Source organism: Bubalus bubalis, chromosome 13 (genome assembly GCF_019923935.1).
Source record: "Bubalus bubalis isolate 160015118507 breed Murrah chromosome 13, NDDB_SH_1, whole genome shotgun sequence".
Taxonomy (NCBI): Eukaryota; Metazoa; Chordata; class Mammalia; order Artiodactyla; family Bovidae; genus Bubalus; species Bubalus bubalis.
In genome coordinates this window covers 29,667,170-29,686,657 of record NC_059169.1, presented here as the reverse complement: position 1 = coordinate 29,686,657, position 19,488 = coordinate 29,667,170, and the positions used below count along the sequence as shown (strand labels likewise).

Below are 19,488 nucleotides of genomic sequence, written 5' to 3'. Positions count from 1 at the left end.
TCAAGAATCCATTAACTCAATGCTACCAAGTTCCATCCTTCAGGATGAAATCACTCCTAAATAGTATCCTATAAGTTAAGAACTATTAGAGTTTAAGGAGTAAATGATTCTCCCTAAAAATATACAACTCAGTTTTTAAAATTTTGGGTGCAAATCTGGCATAATTTATTTTGTATTTTATGCAAATTATCAAGAAAGTTGTTGAGTTTTCACCTTACATTGTAACTATTGGACAAACTCTGTAAAAAACATGTAGATTTCTAGTATAAATAGCAATTTCTGGTGTTTCCCTCCATTCTGTCACTAAAATGTGCATAAAGAGAAGAAAAGTTAAAGACATTGTGGCAATATGGAATATTTACACTGACAAAAAGTTTATTTCCACTTTCTAAAAGAGTTTGTCTAGCTCCATCCTTTGTTACACTAAATGAAAAATAAAATCACTGATCAAAGTAATCTTTGACAACTTCAAAAGAATAATTGCACAAAATTATTTTGATAGGCTAAAATTAAAAGAAAGAAAAAGTCCTGCAATAAAATTGAATAAAATTAGGAAATAAAATAGACAAAGTAATATTTAAGGATATATAAAGTATGTTAAATATTAAAAATTAATAGGAACTTTATTGTTTTACTCTAAATCTAAGGGAAATTTTGTTTTTTAAATTTAAATTAAAACACTGGAGAGAAAAATATACTATTATCAAATGATTTGGGGATCCATCTAATGAGAGTGAAAGTGTTAGTCACTCAGTAGAGTCCAACTCTTTGCAACCCCATGGACTGTAGCCCTCCAGGCTCCTTTATCCAGGGAATTCTCCAGGCAAGAACACTGGAGTGGGTTGTCATCCTTAAATTATACAACAAAAAATTCAGTGGGACAAAAAAAAAAGAATTCATAAATTATATCACATACAATTAAGCTTTTTTCATTTTGTCTCACAATGAGTTTTTAGAAAGCTTTCCAAATATTATAGTAACAAAAATTTCAATAGAATTAACAAAGTGAAAAGCTGAAATGAAAAACATAAAAAATTTAAAATATATTAAAACAGGAAATTTAGACAACATAATTTATAAAAATAAAAACAGAATTTTAGTTTATTAAATAACATAAAATTTCAAAATTAATTAGTTAAGAATAGAAGCAGACAATATTTGCTTGCAGCTTTGTAAATGACCAGTTTGCAAATAAAATATAAATATGATGATAAATAAGAATAATAAGACTAATTAAACAAACAATAAAATGTCATTTATAGTCTATCTTCTAATGGAAATTATAAAATTATAACACTCAACTTTGCCTAGAGTCAACTTGAAAATATATGTTATTATCCTTTAAGGATCTTTTAAGGTGCTTATATATTTTGAGTATGGCAGAAGGAAAAAAATCAATGTTGAAGCCATTTTTAAAAATGTGTACCAGCAAAAACTGACACAATGCATCTAATAAAAGGAACAATTTCATTATAATGCATACTGTACAATATCATTTCAAATAATTTTCAGTAATACTGGACCATGTAAAATTATAAACTATGATTACATGGAAAAAAATCAACCACTAAACTCTCTATTCATCTTGGTTAAATATACAAACACAGGAAGAAAAAGAAATTGTACCTTTGCAGATAGGCTTTGGTTGTGTGAATCTAGAGCCAGATAGAACCATGAGACATCTAGTTGGAAGTAGACTTAGGCTAATATTAGATATCAGATCAGATCAGATCAGATCAGTCGCTCAGTCGTGTCCGACTCTTTGCGACCCCATGAATTGCAGCACGCCAGGCCTCCCTGTCCATCACCAACTCCTGGAGTTCACTGAGACCCACGTCCATCGAGTCAGTGATGCCATCCAGCCATCTCATCCTCTGTCGTCCCCTTCTCCTCCTGCCCCCAATCCCTCCCAGCATCAGAGTCTTTTCCAATGAGTCAACTCTTCACATGAGGTGGCCAAAGTACTGGAGTTTCAGCTTTAGCATCATTCCTTCCAAAGAAATCCCAGGGCTGATCTCCTTCAGAATGGACTGGTTGGATCTCTTTGCAGTCCAAGGGACTCTCAAGAGTCGTCTCCAACACCACAGTTCAAAAGCATCAATTCTTCGGCACTCAGCCTTCTTCACAGTCCAACTCTCACATCCATACATTACCACAGGAAAAACCATAGCCTTGACTAGATGAACCTTTGTTGGCAAAGTAATGTCTCTGCTTTTGAATATGCTATCTAGGTTGGTCATAACTTTCCTTCCAAGGAGTAAGTGTCTTTTAATTTCATGGCTGCAGTCACCATCTGTAATGATTTTGGAGCCCAGAAAAATAAAGTCTGACACTGTTTTCACTGTTTCCCCATCTACTTCTTAATAATTTAAGAAAATACCACGGATGAAGGAGCCTGGTAGGCTACTGTCTATGGGGTCACAAAGAGTCGGACACAACTGAGCAACTTTACTTTTCTATAATTTGTGACAACAGCTTTGATAGGTCAAATACAGACTGCAATGAGTAGAAATTACCACTTTGCCTTAAATTTCTTAAGATTTCTATGAGTCCAGGAAGAACAGGGCAACTAAAGTGCATCTCAGTTTCTAGATACTGCACTGGCGGTAGAGTTCAAAAGTCCTGCTGTAAGAATTAGGTACTTTCTTAACCTGGCCGCCCATTAGAATCACCTGAAACTTTTAAGAACTATTTTGTTCTGACCCCACCTGAAGCCAATTAATGCAGAACACTGGAGAGTGGGGCCAAGGTAAAAGGAGTTTCAAAAGCTCCCAGGTGATTCTAATTTTCAATTATGGTTAAAAAATCTAACAGGGAGTTATATAACCTTCTGCTTTAACCTATGAACTTTTGGTCAGACCCAGAAGAGACAACGTTAGAACAAAGATTTTAAAAACTAATATTTCAAATCAAATCTCAGACATCATTTAAAGCCAAAGAATCCTTAAAGCTCCTGAGGGAAGAAGCAAAGATGGAAGGAGCAAACCTATATCTATAAATAGCTGCAGGAATGCAATTCCCAACACAGAGGCTCCAGGTTCAAGGCACCCACAGGAGAAGCCGAAGGCAACTTGAGCGGGAGGAAGCTTACAGTTAGGTGAGTCTTGTTTAGTTTTCCCTGTCGACCTTCACTCAGGGACCCTTTACTACCCTATTATTGATTTACAACCTAGCACAGCCAAGATAAAATTGCATCTGAAATCTTGCATGTTTCTCCTGAATTCCTCTGAATTCCTCACTAACCAGCACCAGTCAAGGTTGAAATGTAACCTAAATTATTATCCCTCAAATATTAAACTGAGTGCCAGTGAAAGATAACTGATAACACTCATAGTTTAGCAATTTTGTGATCTAACAGAGAAAAAGTATCTAACATATACATATATTTTAAGAGGAAATAATGGGTCCTGTAAGACTTTGAATCAGTGAGACAGAAGTCTTGTATAAAGTTGACAAAATTAATTAGATATTAGAATTTTGTATCCTAATTTTTTTCCCATTCTAGGAAAAACAAACTTTTAAAACAGCAGACTGCCTAGAGTATACTTAATTTTATGTAAGTGAGGGATCTCATTTTGCCTCAACTTTTACTTTTTTAATAGAAAAGCACTGTAACTTATCAGTGTGTGTGTGTGTGTGTGTAAACTCTTTCAAAAAATACAATAAAATTGATTAAAATAATGTTAAAACATATAAGAAACTTTTCTTCACATCAGGCCTGTATTTGCAAGGGTTATCACATTGTTCTTTCCTTAGTAATTAATTGCCCCATCAAAGATAAGCTGAAGGGTTTCTTTGTTGGTTGGTTTTTAGCAGCTATTTCGAGCTTTGCTTTTTGTCCTCATGGATATGAATGATAAAGCATTCTGTCTGTTGCTGACAACCATCTAGTGACAATAAGGGAAGACAACCTGAGCAAGATGCTGAAAAGGGAAGGGGAGAGCAGCTAAGAGAATCTCAGAACGAAGCCAAAGAATGGAGTGAGTCCTGCCTGAAGCTAGTGCTACTTCTGACCCCTCAGATGAGTAAGTCAAAAAATTTATTTTAATGCTTAATCTGTTTGTGTGTAATTTATTATTTACAAAAGTAAGCATTCTAAGTGGTAAATCCAGTGTAATCAGACATTCTCTTAGCCTTGTCCTCAGTTAAATTACAGAGTATGTGTTAGCTGGGGACCTTGGGGAAGCAAGGAAAATTTTTAAGTGGGAAGAAATTATTTAAAATAATTATCATTATTCATCAATTCATGGTACTAAATCTTACACTAACTCTAATTTTGTTCCTTCTCTTTGTTGGTAAAAAGAAGGCAAAATTGTGTTTGCTTGGTTAAGTTGATTAGATGCATGTGCTTTCCAAGGCTAGTAACTTAGTTTTTAAGAGTAAGAAAACCTGGTTCATTCATTCTCATGGAGTGAGATTCAAAATCATTTCCTAAGTAAACTGTCATTCATATGATTGAATTTGTATGCCAATAAATAGATATGCCTATTTTAGAAAAAGTTTGTGATTTAGGAACAGCTTGTTAACATGAATTTTAAATTTTTAAATTTATTAAATATACACTTAAACTGGAATTTAAATGTATATTTAATAAATTTAAAATATTGATGGGGTACACTGTTTTATGAGTAAAGAGTAAAAAATAAGGGGAGACTACCCAGAGCGCAAGCAGCAAGTCCATTGGCTTGAGGATGGGGAGAGGTTCTTGATGGATGCTCATTGATTGAGAGAGAAATTTTGGTCTTCTGTAAATCAGGCATTTATGGAAAATCAGTCTCTCAGTTCTTGAGTTTAAATGGCTTTTGTGTTTCTTAGTCCACCAATCAATGAGCAGCATTTCTCAAGGTGCAATGAAAGGGAAAAGAGCCATTATTGAAGATCTGCTTTAGCAAAATAAAGCAGCATTTTCAGAGATACAGTTGAAATGAAGACATAAATAATTCAGAGCTAAAGTCAATGAAGGGGCAACTGTGGTATGAGGTACTAGTAGCTGGAAGAAGTCCATTTTGATAAATAACTTTGATGTCAATGTTTTTAGAAGGTACTTCTGGAAACTGAGTCAATATGAAGTATTGGTAAATATAATGAATGTTGGTGTTAGGAAGTTCACCTGTCCACGAATGTATTGTGTTCTTGAGATTTTCAACTTGAATTAGAGATAGAAGATTAATTACTTGATAAGAATTTGGTGAATTTTACCTAGCCAAGGAATGAAACACTTGTCACAATGTCTGACTTACACTAAAAACTCAATAGATTTTACCTACTCCTAGTGTTCAAGTTTTGCTACCATTATTTAAGTCTACCTTTGTTCATTTCTCCTGCTAATAACCAGTCCAAACCAGCAAGCATTATTTGATCAAACTATTCTAAAAGCCTACTGAGACTGCTCCCCACTGCCCACAATTACATAGCTATTTTTGGCCTCTACTTTAGAGGCAGAACATTGATTTTTAAATTTCAATCATTATTATTCCAATTCTCTTTTTAAAATCAACTATCTTTAGTATCTATCTTTAGTCCCAAATATCGCCTATTGGACACTCAATAGCTTCAATTTCCAATCTGTCTTTGCCATCAGCTAAGTCTCCACTCTTATCTTGTCAATATTCTGTCTAACATTTGTGGTTTAGTTTAATGTTATGCTCTTTCTATTATTGGCCTTCTCAGTAGCAATTCCATCACCTAAAACTTGTAATCTGTTTCTTTATCCCATCTCCATACAACTAACCCTTTATCCTTCAAGTTTAATCTTCACTTAATCAAATCAGTCAATTCAGTCACTCAGTAGCGTCTGACTCTGTGACCCCATGAATCGCAGCACGCCAGGCCTCCCTGTCCATCACCAACTCCCAGAGTTCATCCAAACTCATGTGCATTGAGTCAGTGATGCCATCCAGCCATCTCATCCCCTGTCGTCCCCTTCTCCTCCTGCCCCCAATCCCTCCCAGCATCAGGGTCTTTTCCAATGAGTCAACTCTTCGCATGAGGTGGCCGAAGTATTGGAGGTTTAGCCTCAGCATCAGTCCTTCCCATGAACACCCAGGATTGGTCTCCTTTAGGATGGACCAGTTGGATCTCCTTGCAGTCCAAGGGACTCTCAAGAGTCTTCTCCAACACCACAGTTCAAAAGCATCAATTCTTCAGCGATCAGCTTTCTTCACAGTCCAACTCTCACATCCATACATAACCACTGGAAAAACCATAGCCTTGACTAGATGGACCTTTGTTGGCAAAGTAATGTCTCTGCTTTTGAATATGCTATCTAGGTTGGTCATAACTTTCATCCCTAAATACCCAGTCCCAGTCCTTGAACAGTATTTGCACCTAAATTATCTATCCCTTTCTGACTCTATATATATTGTAACACTCATCATACTTGGTATTTACTTATATACCATATATATCATCTTTATGAGACATGTGGTCTATTTTAGCCAATGGAATCAGTAACAGAGAAGTAAATGCTAGATTATTGCATATATTACTGGGCATGTCCTCTTGAATTTGTGCCTTTTGCCTTGGGAATATCTTGCCTCGATTAGCCAAAGGTTGAAAGATATACATGACACCTGGAGCAAGATTGAGTTCAATGCAGAGCTTGGAACCAATCTCTAACAAGCCCAGAAAATATGAGTTGAGTCTGAAGGGACTATGAGAAGGAGAGTTAAAAAAGAATGTTTATTGTAGTATGCCAATAAATTCTGAGTGGTTGGGTGTGCCAAATTATATATACACATATGTACACACACATATGTATATCAAAGGGCAACCAGAGTTTGGCTATTACACATATATTTATTTTGATAAGAAATTATCTTCAGGAATTCATATATCCTAAGAGGATTTATTTTGGAAAAAGTATATGAACTTAAACTCAATCTAGTTCTAATATGCTTATTTTCCCAGTTCAACCTCATAACCTAGAATTAAAGATAAAATAACCAATGCTGGTAGTGTAGTAACTAGTTTCTAAACTAGCCCTATTAGAGCTAGGATGCTGTATGGATCTACTTAAATCATAGCAAACCTAATACTGTATTGAGTTCTTTCATCCTGAAGGTTGCAGATTTCATCATGACGTGAAAATTTATGTCATGCAACAAAACCAGGCATAGAATTGTCCACCTTCATTGAATTATGACTGGCATATATTCCAAGTGAGAGATTCATGTAAAAAATTAGAGTTCATATTGACTTGATTTGTCCTTCAGTTGCTAAGTCATGTCAAATTCCTTGCAACCCCATGGACTACAACATGCCAAGCTTCCCTGCCTTCACCATCTTCTGAAATTTGCTCAAACTTACATCCATTGAGTCAGTGATGCCATCCAACCATCTCAAACTCTGTCATCCCCTTCTCTCCCTGCCTTCAATTTTTCACAGCATCAGGGTCTTTTCCAATGAGTCAGCTGTTTGAATCAGGTGGCCAAAGTAGTGGAGCTTCAACATCAATCCTTCCAGTGAATATTCAGGATTGATTTATCTGAAGATTAATTGGTTGATCTCTTTGCTGTACAAGGGACTCTCAAGAGTCTTCTCCACCACCACAGTTCAAAAGCATCAATTCTTCGGTGCTCAGCCTTCTTTACGATCTAAGTCTAACATCCCTACGTGACTACTGGAAAAAACCATAGCTTTGACTATACAGACCTTGGTCGGCAAAGTGATGTCTCTGCTTTTTAATACCCTGTCTAGGTTTGTCATAGTTTTCCTTCCAAGGAGCAGGTGTCTTTTTATTTTATGGCTGAAGTCACCATCTGCAGTGATTTTGGAGCCCAAGTAAATAAAATCTGTCACTGTTTCCATTTTTTTCCCCTTCTATTTGCCATGAGGTGATGAGACCAGATGCCATGATCTTAGTTTCTTGAATGTTGAGTTTTAAGCCATCTTTTTCACTCTCCTCTTTCACTTTCATCAAGAGGCTTTTTAGTTCCTCTTCACTTTCTGCCATAAGGGTGGTGTCATCTGCATATCTGAGGTTATTGATATTTCTCCTGGCAATCTTGATTGTAGCCTGTGATTCATCCAGCCCAGCATTTCAAAGATATACTCTGCATAAAAGTTAACAAAGCAGGGTGGCAATATATAGCCTTGATGTACTCCTATCCCAATTTTGAACCAGTCTATTTTTCCATGTCTGTTTCTAACTGTTGCTTCTTGATCTGCTTACAGGTTTCTCAGGAGGTAGGTAAGGTGGACTGATATTCCCATCTCTTTAACAATTTTCTGTGGTTTGTTGAGATTCATATAGTCAAAGACTTTAGCATAGTGGATAGAAGCAGATGTTTTTCAGGTTTTTTCTTTTTTTGCTTTTTCTATGATCCAGTGGATGTTGGCTATTTGATCTCTGGTTCCTCCTCCTGTCTTTTCTAGATCCAGCTTGTACAGGTGAATTTTCTTGTTTCACATACTGTTCAAGCTTAGGTTGAAGGATTTTGAGCATTACTTTGCTAACATGAGCACAATCATACCATAGTTTGAACATTCTTTGGCACTGTACTTCTTCTTTGGGATTGGAATGAAAACTGAACTTTTCCAGTCTTGTGGTCGCTGTTGAGTTTCCAAATTTGTTGGCATATTGAGTGCAGCACTTTCACAGCATAATCTTTTAGGATTTGCAATAGCTCAGCAGGAATTCCATCACCTCCACTATAGTCACACACCAGACTCAAGTCTTCATAAGTTATAAGATACTTTGTTAAATCTTATCTCTCACACACTATACACAAATGGGTTTTGTATTTTTTGACACTTTTTTTTTGAGCTAAGTGTATACATTTATTCCTGTAATCTTTGCCTCTGTTTATTTAGCCTATTGTTTCAGGCAGTTTTGGTTTTTGTGTTGTGTGTTTGTGTGGATACAAACTCAGTATTTCTACTTTTCAATTTTATGATAATTCAACTAAATGTTTGATCAGCATGACATCATTGGCCCTCATTAGAGTATCTCATAAAACTCTAATTTCGATAAATCTAAGCCTGAATTCCTTTACTACATAACAGCTGAAAATTATTAGATATTACTGATTTAATTTTTTAAGTAACTATTTTAATATTTTCCTCTACTTTGTTGAAAGAAACTATGGGCTGATCTTGATTGTTTAAAGATTTTTGCCAGCATTAACACTTAGAGGATATCCACATATTCTAAAAAAATAAAATTTTCCTACTATACCCTTGAATGTTTCAAAACTAAAGTTAGGGTTTTTTATTATTAATTTAATAGATAATGCTATATTATATCTGTATGTCTTCATGTTGTCATTCTGCATGCAATAAAGAAAATGAGAGTGTAGTTCTTATAATACAAAGTGGAATGGATCGTTTCTCAGATTAGTAAAGTTCATAGCTACTTTTAAATAGTACACAGTAGATACTTTAATTCCCTGTATTGATGCACACTAACTATACTTCATGAAAAATGAAATAACTATAACGCATTAAAGTGTTTTTGAATGGACTAACAACTTTTCCTTTGTTTTCCACTGTGGTGACAGTTAGGAATGGTGAGGGAAATTGTTATAATCACTCTGATTATTTTGATGGATTAAAAAGGATACCCGAATATTCCAACAAGTTATTTTGTGAACAATGATATATTCATAATTGTAAGTTCAGTTTAAAGAGATACATATTTTTAAACAATACAGCATTGTTCTTTATTTTAGAATAAGGCTCAGCAAAGGTGTATACTTGATTCAACTAGAAAAAATACTGATTTGAGGAACATTGATATACTCTTTGTCATAAAATAAGTTATCAATTCTCTATTTAATATTGTGAATTAATTCAATGATTATTATATGAAGTTACATAAGAACAAATAGCTATTATTTATAAACCACTCTTTGAAAGATTTGTTAGCTTTTTGCTCTATTAAAATGTGTCTTAAAAGTTTGAAATCTTGTCATTTATTGGCAAAGTAAACATCCGTTATCAGAAGTAGAACTACAAACTCATGAATATATTCTGATTGCTCACAGTCTAACCTGCTGTGACATACTTCATAAAACTACTCTATTCAAATACATATATTACCCTTGTGAAAATAGCAAAAAGCAACTCTTTCCACACTAAACATCAGTACTTCAGGAAGATGTAAAATAATACATCATGGGTTAGCAGCCGCCAATAAAAGTGAAGTAAATCAAAAATGAAATGCATTGTGCACTCTACAAATGTGACAGACTAGAGGATATGGCAGCTTATGTTCTTAGTTTGTAACTGATATTCACTAATCTGTTTTAAGTAAAGCAGTCATTAACATCAAGGAACTGGCATAAATGTTGATTGAACTCATAAAATACCTGAAATTCTTTAATTTTCATGAAGCAAAAAAAATTAAGGGATACCAAGAGACAGCATGGCTCCCCTGGAGAGAAAGAAACCACTCTGGGAAGTTAAGATCTCTGAAAAAATATGATCTTGGATTATCTAGACCCAATAAAAATTAAGCCTTTGAATACTACTTTATCCAGCCTCTAAAGAACAGCATGCTCCAAGTGTAGTTAAAAAATAGATGAAAAATAAGAAAATAAGTAGAAAACTAGGATAGGTATAGAAATAAGTATTAATTTGAATAATTTAAAATATATTTAATATATTAAAAATTGCTATTGTGATTATTCTTCAAGTTCCTAAAGTATTCATAAATTGTTTGAATTTTTGATGTATTAAACATGCATATGCATTAGAGAATGTGGGGCAGTGACAGCTGGTTAAAATGTGATTCTTCTGTAGAAATCCCCATATAAGCAATTTCCTAAGTAATATTCCTTCCCCCATAAAAAGTCATGAAATGTTGCTCTTGCATTGGAGAGAAAATTAATGCCCCAGAAAGGTTATAGCATGATAAGAAAAATGAATTTCCAAGAAAACCTATATCTCAAGGGAGTAATAGTAATTTCATAATATGCAGAGTGTTGGTACCAACTTATTTATTTGTAGCCCACTGTAGTGTATTACGGGAGAATGGAATGGCACCCCACTCCAGTACTCTTGCCTGGAAAATCCCATGGACAGAGGAGCCTGGTGGGCTGAAGTCCATGGGGTGGCTAAGAGTCGGACTTGACTGAGCGACTTCACTTTCACTTTTCATTTTCATGCATTGGAGAAGGAAATGGCAACCCACTCCAGTGTTCTTGCCTGGAGAATCCCAGGGACTGAGGAGCCTGGTGGGCTGCCGTCTATGCGGTCACACAGAGTCAGACATGACTGAAGCAACTTAGCAGCAGCAGCAGCTAGTGTATTACAGCCAATATGTGTACCATTAAATTATTTCATCAGTTCAGTTCAGTCACTCAGTCATGTTTGACTCTTTGTGACCCCATGAATCACAGCACGCCAGGCCTCCCTGTCCATCACTAACTCCTGGAGTTCACTCAGACTCATGCCCATTGAGTCAGTGGTGCCATCCAGCCATCTCATCCTCTGTCGTCCCCTTCTCCTCCTGCCCCCAATCGCTCCCACCATCAGAGTCTTTTCCAATGAGTCAGCTCTTCACATGAGGTGGCCAAAGTACTGGAGTTTCAGCTTCAGCATCATTCCTTCCAAAGAAATCCCAGGGCTGATCTCCTTCAGAGTGGACTGATTGGATCTCCTTGCAGTCCAAGGGACTCTCAAGAGTCTTCTCCAACACCACAGTTCAAAAGCATCAATTCTTCGGCGCTCAGCTTTCCTCGTAGTCCAACTCTCACATCCATACATGACCACTGGAAAAACCATAGCCTTGACTAGACAGACCTTTGTTGGCAAAGTAATGTCTCTGCTTTTCAATATGCTATCTAGGTTAGTATACTTTTCTTCCAAGGAGTAAGCATCTTTTAATTTCATGGGTGCAGTCACCATCTGCAGTGATTTATTTCATGGAGTATATAAAATATCTTTTAGTAAACTAATCTTCACTAAATGACAACTGACAAAAATATACATCTATACAAGAAATTACATAGTATATACATTTATACAAAAATACATATATAATATACATATATACAAAAATATACAAATATACAAGAAATTACATAAAAAATTTATGCAATTTTCAACAAGGAAATGATAGATATTATGATGTTCTATTTTTAATACAAGTGTTTTGTCAGTTGTATTCCAAATAGAGTCAACTATTTACATGATATTATCAAATAGAAATTTTAGAAATAAATGTAAACTATATATTATTAACAGCAAGCATTTATGTACTGTATATTTTACCTTAAGATACTGAATATGTACAAAATTAAGCAATCATGATCATGTGACATAACAGCAATAATCTAAAAACCAAGAAATTCCTGTGTATTTTCCAATAATTACAAAATATCTTGCACTATATGATGCAACTCTTTGTTGACAAATTGCACTAAACTTATGATAAATCATTATAAAATACCATTTAGTTTTCATAAGGGAGAAAGAAAAAATGCCATCAATTAGCAGAGATGAAATTTTTGCTTTGATTATGATTAAAATAAGGGATACAATACACAGGGAGCATTAAGCTGTACTTCTGTGGCAGCAAATATAATTGAGTTAGGCATATAAAGTATGCTTAAAGTATGAAAAAATTATTAAAATTGTAAATTATATTGCCAAATTAAGCATAAAATAAGGAAAAAACATGTATAATACTAATTATGTTCTCTGAATACCATAAAGTTGATTGTGATAGAATTTTCTTTAGCTTTTGTTTATTTTTTGATTTTTGTTTTTTAGTGCTGTTACCAGAATAACTTTACAAAATGTAAATATTCAAAAGATAACACATTTTTAATACTGTGAGAGAAACAATATTCTCTTTTGTTCTATCACTTCCTGAATAAATCAGAAATCTAAAATAGTTGAAGTAGACTGAGACCCTCTTTAGTTTGATGGACAATTTTCTTGTTGTTCTAGTCATTCAATTCTATTTATTTTAAGAATGTTTTACGGTGGGGGTTTATTTTTATGGTATTTCCATTTATTTTATGGTGTTATTGTTCAAATTTTAGGTGTACGGGTTTATTTCTAGACTTTGGATTCTATTCCATTGATACATATTTTTTGTGCCAGCACCATACTGTTTTCATGACTATTGTTTTATAACATATTCTGAAACCAAAATTTTTAAATTATATGCAGTAAATTCACATTTTGAATATGCAGCTTTAAGAATTTTGGCAAATGTGTATACTCATGTAACCACCATTATGATCAAATATAGAACTGCATTCAGTTCAATTCAGTCATTCAGTTGTGTCTGACTTATTGTGACGCCATGAACTGTATCATCCCAGGCTTCTTTGTCCATCACCAACTTCCAGACCCTGCTCAAACTCATATCCATTGAGTCAGTGATACCATTCAACTGTCTCATCCTCTGTCGTCCCCATCTCCTCCCGCCTTCCATCTTTCCCAGCATCTGGATCTTTTCCAAGGAGTCAGTTCTTTGCATCAGGTGGCCAGAGTGTTAGAGTTTCAGCTTCAGTATCAGTCCTTCCAATGAACAGTCAAGACTGATCTCCTTTAGGATGGATGGGTTGGATCTCCTTTTAGACCAAAGGACTCTCAAGAGTCTTCTCTAATACCACAGTTCAAAAGCATCAATTCTTTGACATTCAGGTTTCTCTATGGTTCAATTCTCACATCCATACATGATTACTGGAACTTTCACAGCATCATCATTTAGGATTTGAAATAGCTCAACTGGAATTCCATCACCTCCACTAGCTTTGTTCCTAGTGATCCTTCCTAAGGCCCACTTGACTTTGCATTCCAGGATGTCTGGCTCTAGGTGAGAGATCACACCATCATGGTTATCTGGGTCTTGAAATTTTTTTGGATAATGCTTATGTGCAGTCCATGGGGTCGCGGAGAGTCAGACACGACTGAGTGACTTCACTTTCACTTTTCACTTTCATGCATTGGAGAAGGAAATGGCGACCCACTCCAGTGTTCTTGCCTGGAGAATCCCAGGGATGGGGGAGCCTGGTGGGCTGCGGTCTATGGGGTTGCACAGAGTCAGATACGACTGAAGTGACTTTACTTCACTTCTATGTGTATTCTTGCCATCTCTTCTTAATAAATTCTGCTTCTATTAGGTCCATACCATTTCTGTCCTTTATTGTGTCCATCTTTGCATAAAATGTTCCCTTGATATTTTTAATGTTTTATTACCCTTTCCTTTATTTGTCAACTTCTCCCTTTAGGGCAGTTGTAGCCACTAAACTATTTTATGTCCCTATAGTTCTGTCTTCTCAAGATTATGATATATATAGAATCTCATATAGTATATATCCTTGGAACCTCACCTTTCCTGCAGCTTAAGACATTTTAGATCCATCCATACTGCTAGAAGTAACAGTGTCTTTTTCTTTGTATTGTTGAATGTTATTCCATTAAATGAATTTATCATGGTTTGTTTATCCAATCTCCACTTGAGGAATATTTGGGTAATTTCCAGACTGCGGCAGTTACAAACAAACCATTATTCATATTTAGTTCAATTCAGTCATTCAGTCATGTCCACCTCTTTGCGACCCCATTGACTGCAGCACGCCAAGCCTCCCTGTCCATCACCATCTCCCAGAGTTCACTCAAACTCACGTCCATTGAGTCCGTGGTGTCATCCAACCATCTCATCCTCTGTCGTCCCCTTCTCCTCCTGCCTTCAATCTTTCCCAGGGTTAGGGTCTTTTCAAATGACTCAGTTCTTCACATTAGGTGGCCAAAGTGTTGGAGTTTCAGCTTCAAAATCAGTCCTTCCAATGAAAAGTCAGGACTGATCTCTTTTAGGATGAACGGGTTGGGTCTCCTTGAAGTCCAAGGATCTCTGAAGAGTCTTCTCCAGCACCACAGTTCAAAAGCATCAATTCTTCAGCATTCAGCTTTCTTTGTAGTCCAATTTTCACATCCATAGATGACTACTGGAAAAACCATAGCCTTGACTAGATGGACCTTTGTTGGCAAAGTAATGTCTCTGGCTTTTTAATATGCAGTCTAGGCTGGTTATAGCACTCCTTCCAAGGAGTAAGCCTCTTTTAATTTCATGGCTGCAATCACCATCTGCAGTGATTTTTGGATCCCCCCAAAATAAAGTCTGACACTGTTTCCACTCTTTCCCCATCTATTTGCCATGAAGTGATGGGATGCCATGATCTTTGTTGTCTGAATGTTGAGCTTTAAGCTAACTTTTACACTCTCCTCTTTCACTTTCCTCAAGAGGCTCTTTAGTTCTTTTTGCTGTCTGCCATGTGTGGTGTCATCTGCATATCTGAGGTTATAAATATTTTTCCCAGCTATCTTGATTCCAGCACTCTGTCTATCAGATATAGTCCCTTAAATCTATTTCTCGTTTCCACTATATAATTGTTAGGGATTTGATTTAGGTCATACTTGAATGTTCTAGTGGTTGTCCCTACTTTCTTAAATTTAAGTCTGAACTTGGCCATAAGGAGTTCATGCTCTGAGCCACAGTCAGCCCTGGTCTTGTTTTTGTTGACTGTATAGAGCTTCTCCATCTTTGGCTGCAAAGAATATAATCAGTCTGATTTCGGTGTTGGCCGTCTCATGACATCCATGTGTAGTGTCTTCTCTTGTGTTGTTGGAAGAGGGTGTTTGCTATGACCAGTGCATTCTCTTGGCAAAACTCTATTAACCTTTACCCTGCTTCATTCTGTACTCCAAGGCCAAATTTGCCTGTTACTCCAGGTGTTTCTTGACTTCCTACTCTTGCATTCCAGTGCCTTATAATGAAAAGGATATCTTTTTGGGGGTGTTAGTTCTAAAAGGTGTTTTAAGTCTTCATAGAACTGTTGAACTTCAGCTTCTTCAGCATTACTGGTTGGGACATAGACTTGGATTGAGTGGAAAGTGGTGATTGCCAAGCGCTGCAGTGCTGAGTGCCCGAGAGGAGACACCCTACATCCAAGGTCAGGAGCAGCGGCTGTGCATTGCAGCCAAGAAGAGATATCCCATGTCCAAGGTAAGAGAAACCCCAGTACGATGGTAGGCACAGAGAGAGGGCATCAGAAGGCAGACAGACTATAACCACAATCACAGAAGACTAACCAATCTAATCACATGGACTACAGCCTTGTCTAACTCAGTGAAACTAAGCCATGCCGTGTAGGGCCACCCAGGGCGGATGGGTCATGGTGGAGAGTTCGGACAAAATGTGGTCCATTGGAGAAGGGAATGGCAAACCACTTCAGTATTCTTTCCTTGAGAACCCCATGAACCCTATGAAAAGTCAAAAAGATAGGACACTGAAAGATGAACTCCCCAGGTTGGTAGGTACCCAATATGCTCCTGGAGATCAGTGGAGAAATAACACCAAAAAGAATGAAGAGACAGAGCCAAAGCAAAAACAACACCTAGTTGTGAATGTGACTGGTGATAGAAGCAAGGTCCGTTGCTGTAAATAGCAATATTGCATAGGAACCTGGAATGTTATGTCCATGAATCAAGGAAAATTGGGAGTGATCAAACAGGAGATGGCAAGAATGAACATCAACATTTTAGGAATCAGCAAACTAAAATGTACTGGAATGGGTGAGTTTAACTCATTATTCATATTAATAAGTTTTTTGTGTGTGTAAATATAGATTTTCATTTTATTTGACTAAATACCAGAGTGTGTTTGCTTGTTGTTTTCTAAAGTATATGTTTATTTTTATAAGAAATTGCCGATCTATTATCCAAGTTTATTGTTTTACATTTCTATCAGCAGTGAATGACAGTCCCAGTTTTTGGACACCATCTGTAATATTTGGTAGTTTATCCTTATTTTAGTCATTATAGTAGGTGCATATCCCATTTAATAGGTGTAAAATCCAATTGTGCTTTTAGTTTGCATCAGTGACTAAGAATGCTGGACATATTTTCCTGTGCTTATTTGCCATCTCTGATTCTTCATTGGTGAAGTGTCCCTTTCCAATTATTTATCCAGTTTTGTAATTATGCTGTTTGGTCTTTGCTTGTTCAGAGTTTGTCTATATCTATATCTATATATCCTGGATATAAGTCCTCTTTCAGACATAATTTGCAAATATTTTCCCAAATCTGTGGATTAATTTTTAATTCTCTTAATAATGTATTCACAGAAGTTCCTAATACAGATAAAATAGAAAATGCTTTGTCTGACACAAGATACCAAATTTCTCCAGTGTTTTATTTGGTAAGACTTATGGTTTTAATTTTTAGTTTGGCTCATGATCTATTTTAAGTTAATTTTTATATGTGATGTAAAATTTAGATTTTTTTTTTTTTGCAAAGGGGCATCTGATTATCACAGAAACATTTCTTGCAAACATTTAACCTCTGAAAAAGTAGCCTCTGCAAAAATCAGTTGGCTGCATTGGGTTTAGTTCTAGACTCTTGTGTTTCATTCATTGGTAATCTATGATTTCTTTACTATAACAATGTCATGATTACAGTAGCTTTGTATGTATGTTACAAATGTGTATCATACAAATATACATTACATACATAAACATACATTTAATATACTAATTATATACATGTGACATACAAATCGTGTATGTTACATGATTAAAGTAGCTAAGTATGTATGTTAAGTAATGAGTCTTCCATTTTATTCCTCCTTTTAAAGTAATTATGTACAGTTGAAATAAGCTTGTCATGTTATATTTAAAAATCCCTGCTAAGATTTTGACTTAAAATACATGGAGCCTATAGATTATTTTAGGCATAATTGATGTCTTGACAATATTAAGTCTTCCAATACATGAAAATGCTATACTTTTCCATTTAATTAGGTAGCCTTTGATTTCTTCTATGAGCACCTTTCTGTTTTTAGCACACAAATCTCACGTTTTGTATTTTTGTGCTTATTAATTGTGTGAATGTACTTTTATAAATGGCACTTTTTTGCCTCAATATAAAAATGTTAAATTAAATGCACTATAACATATGAGGGCTTCCCACATGGCACGAGTGGTAAAGAACATACCTGCCAATGCAGGAGACATAAGATACATGAGTTCAGTCCTTGGGTTGGGAAGATCCTCTGGAGGAGGGCATAACAACCCACTCCAGTATTCTTGCCTGGAGAATCCCCATGGACAGAGGAGCCTGGGGTGCTACAATCCACAGGGTTGCACAGAGTTAGACAGGACTAAAGTGACAGCATGTATAAATGGACATATGTTTGAATTTTTATATTGACCTTACCCTGAAATCTTGACAAATTATTTTGTTAAAGAATAATGTTTTTAAAATACTGATAAATGTCTGCCAATAATTAGACTAAATTAGACTAAATAGACTAAAGAATAATTTCAGGAAAGTTGGAAATTTAATGATTAAAATTATCAACTGATTAGTAGAATCAGTAAATTTGAAAACCTGTGAGCTAATAACAAAAAGTTATGAATACACAATGCTATAGAGATTACTTGTAAATTTTGTATAAAATATCCAGTCATGTGCTTGAAGATGATAAAAAATATGAAAATAAATTTCCTGTCCACTTTATACCACTTCATGTGTACTACACAGATTCTTCAGTGGCTTATTTTGAGATAGAATTATTTTGTACTAAATTCTGAGTGAGAGAATTAATTATTCACTAACTGGGAGTTTAGGTATGAAGGAAACTTCCTCAGCAAGCTTACCTCCAGTATAGGTCTGAGTTAAACATTCATTTTTGCCAGGGATTAAACAATTTTATAAAAATAAAGTCTCAAGCTTTTAAATATATCAGCAAGTATGTTTTCTATCTGAATTAATGGATCCTCAGATAGTCATAATCAGAGGCAGAGAAAATATATCTCTTCAAAAAAACTGTTTCTCTTCCAAAAATAAATTTAGGTAAGATTAATATTTTAATATTTTCAGTGATTCTTTTTTTTGTCCTTGTAAATAGCAATTGAAGATGTGTTGACCTAGCTGATTGGGTCAAGTAAGTAGAATTGCACACAATTTTGTGATTATTATATAAATTCTCTATGGTTAGAACACTAGTATAAAAGTTTGTCAAAATCACTTTTCAAAAAAATTACAAGTCAAGGTACAACCTCTATTTATCTCAGTGGCATCTGAGCCAAATCTCTGCAAAAGGACTTTTTTGTTGCAATAAGTTGTGACATGGCAATTATTGTTTGCAAGCATGAAGTTGATCCCTATAGTTGGTAAATCTGTGTGTGTATTTACTTGTGAATCTTGGAGTGAGGGCAGACCAGGAAGGGACTATATTGTGTCCTGGTTTGCTTTGTAATTTGGAAATTTAGACTTTTGTTTTGGCATTTGTCATCTATAATTTGATTATGTGTAAATATGTGTGTATGATATGCTGCGTTTAGTCACTCAGTTGTGTCCCACTCTTTGCAACTCCATGACTGTAGCCCTCCAGAATCCTCTGTTCATAGATATTTTCCAGGCAAGAATACTGGAGTGGGTTGCCATGCCCTCTTCCAGGGGATCTTCCAAACCCATGGGTCACATCCAGGTCTCCTGCAATGCAGATGGATTCCTCACCATCTGAGC

General features: G+C 35.5%; 1 long non-coding RNA gene across 9 annotated transcripts in view; it reads left to right on the top strand.

Annotated features, from left to right (window-relative positions):
- Positions 1–2,807: 2,807 nt before the first annotated feature.
- The window catches only part of LOC123328971, a 340,123-nt gene continuing 323,442 nt past the window's right edge, over positions 2,808–19,488 (top strand). For 5 of the 9 annotated variants that reach the window (XR_006544011.2, XR_006544010.2, XR_006544012.1 and 2 more), the window contains exons 1-2: positions 2,824–3,097; positions 3,892–4,025. This is a non-coding gene — a long non-coding RNA (uncharacterized LOC123328971). Of the gene's footprint in view, positions 3,098–3,891; positions 4,026–15,805; positions 15,965–17,084; positions 17,159–19,488 lie in introns of all 9 variants that reach the window. The other 4 variants (XR_006544014.1, XR_006544013.1, XR_006544006.1 and 1 more) reach the window with 3 other exon arrangements.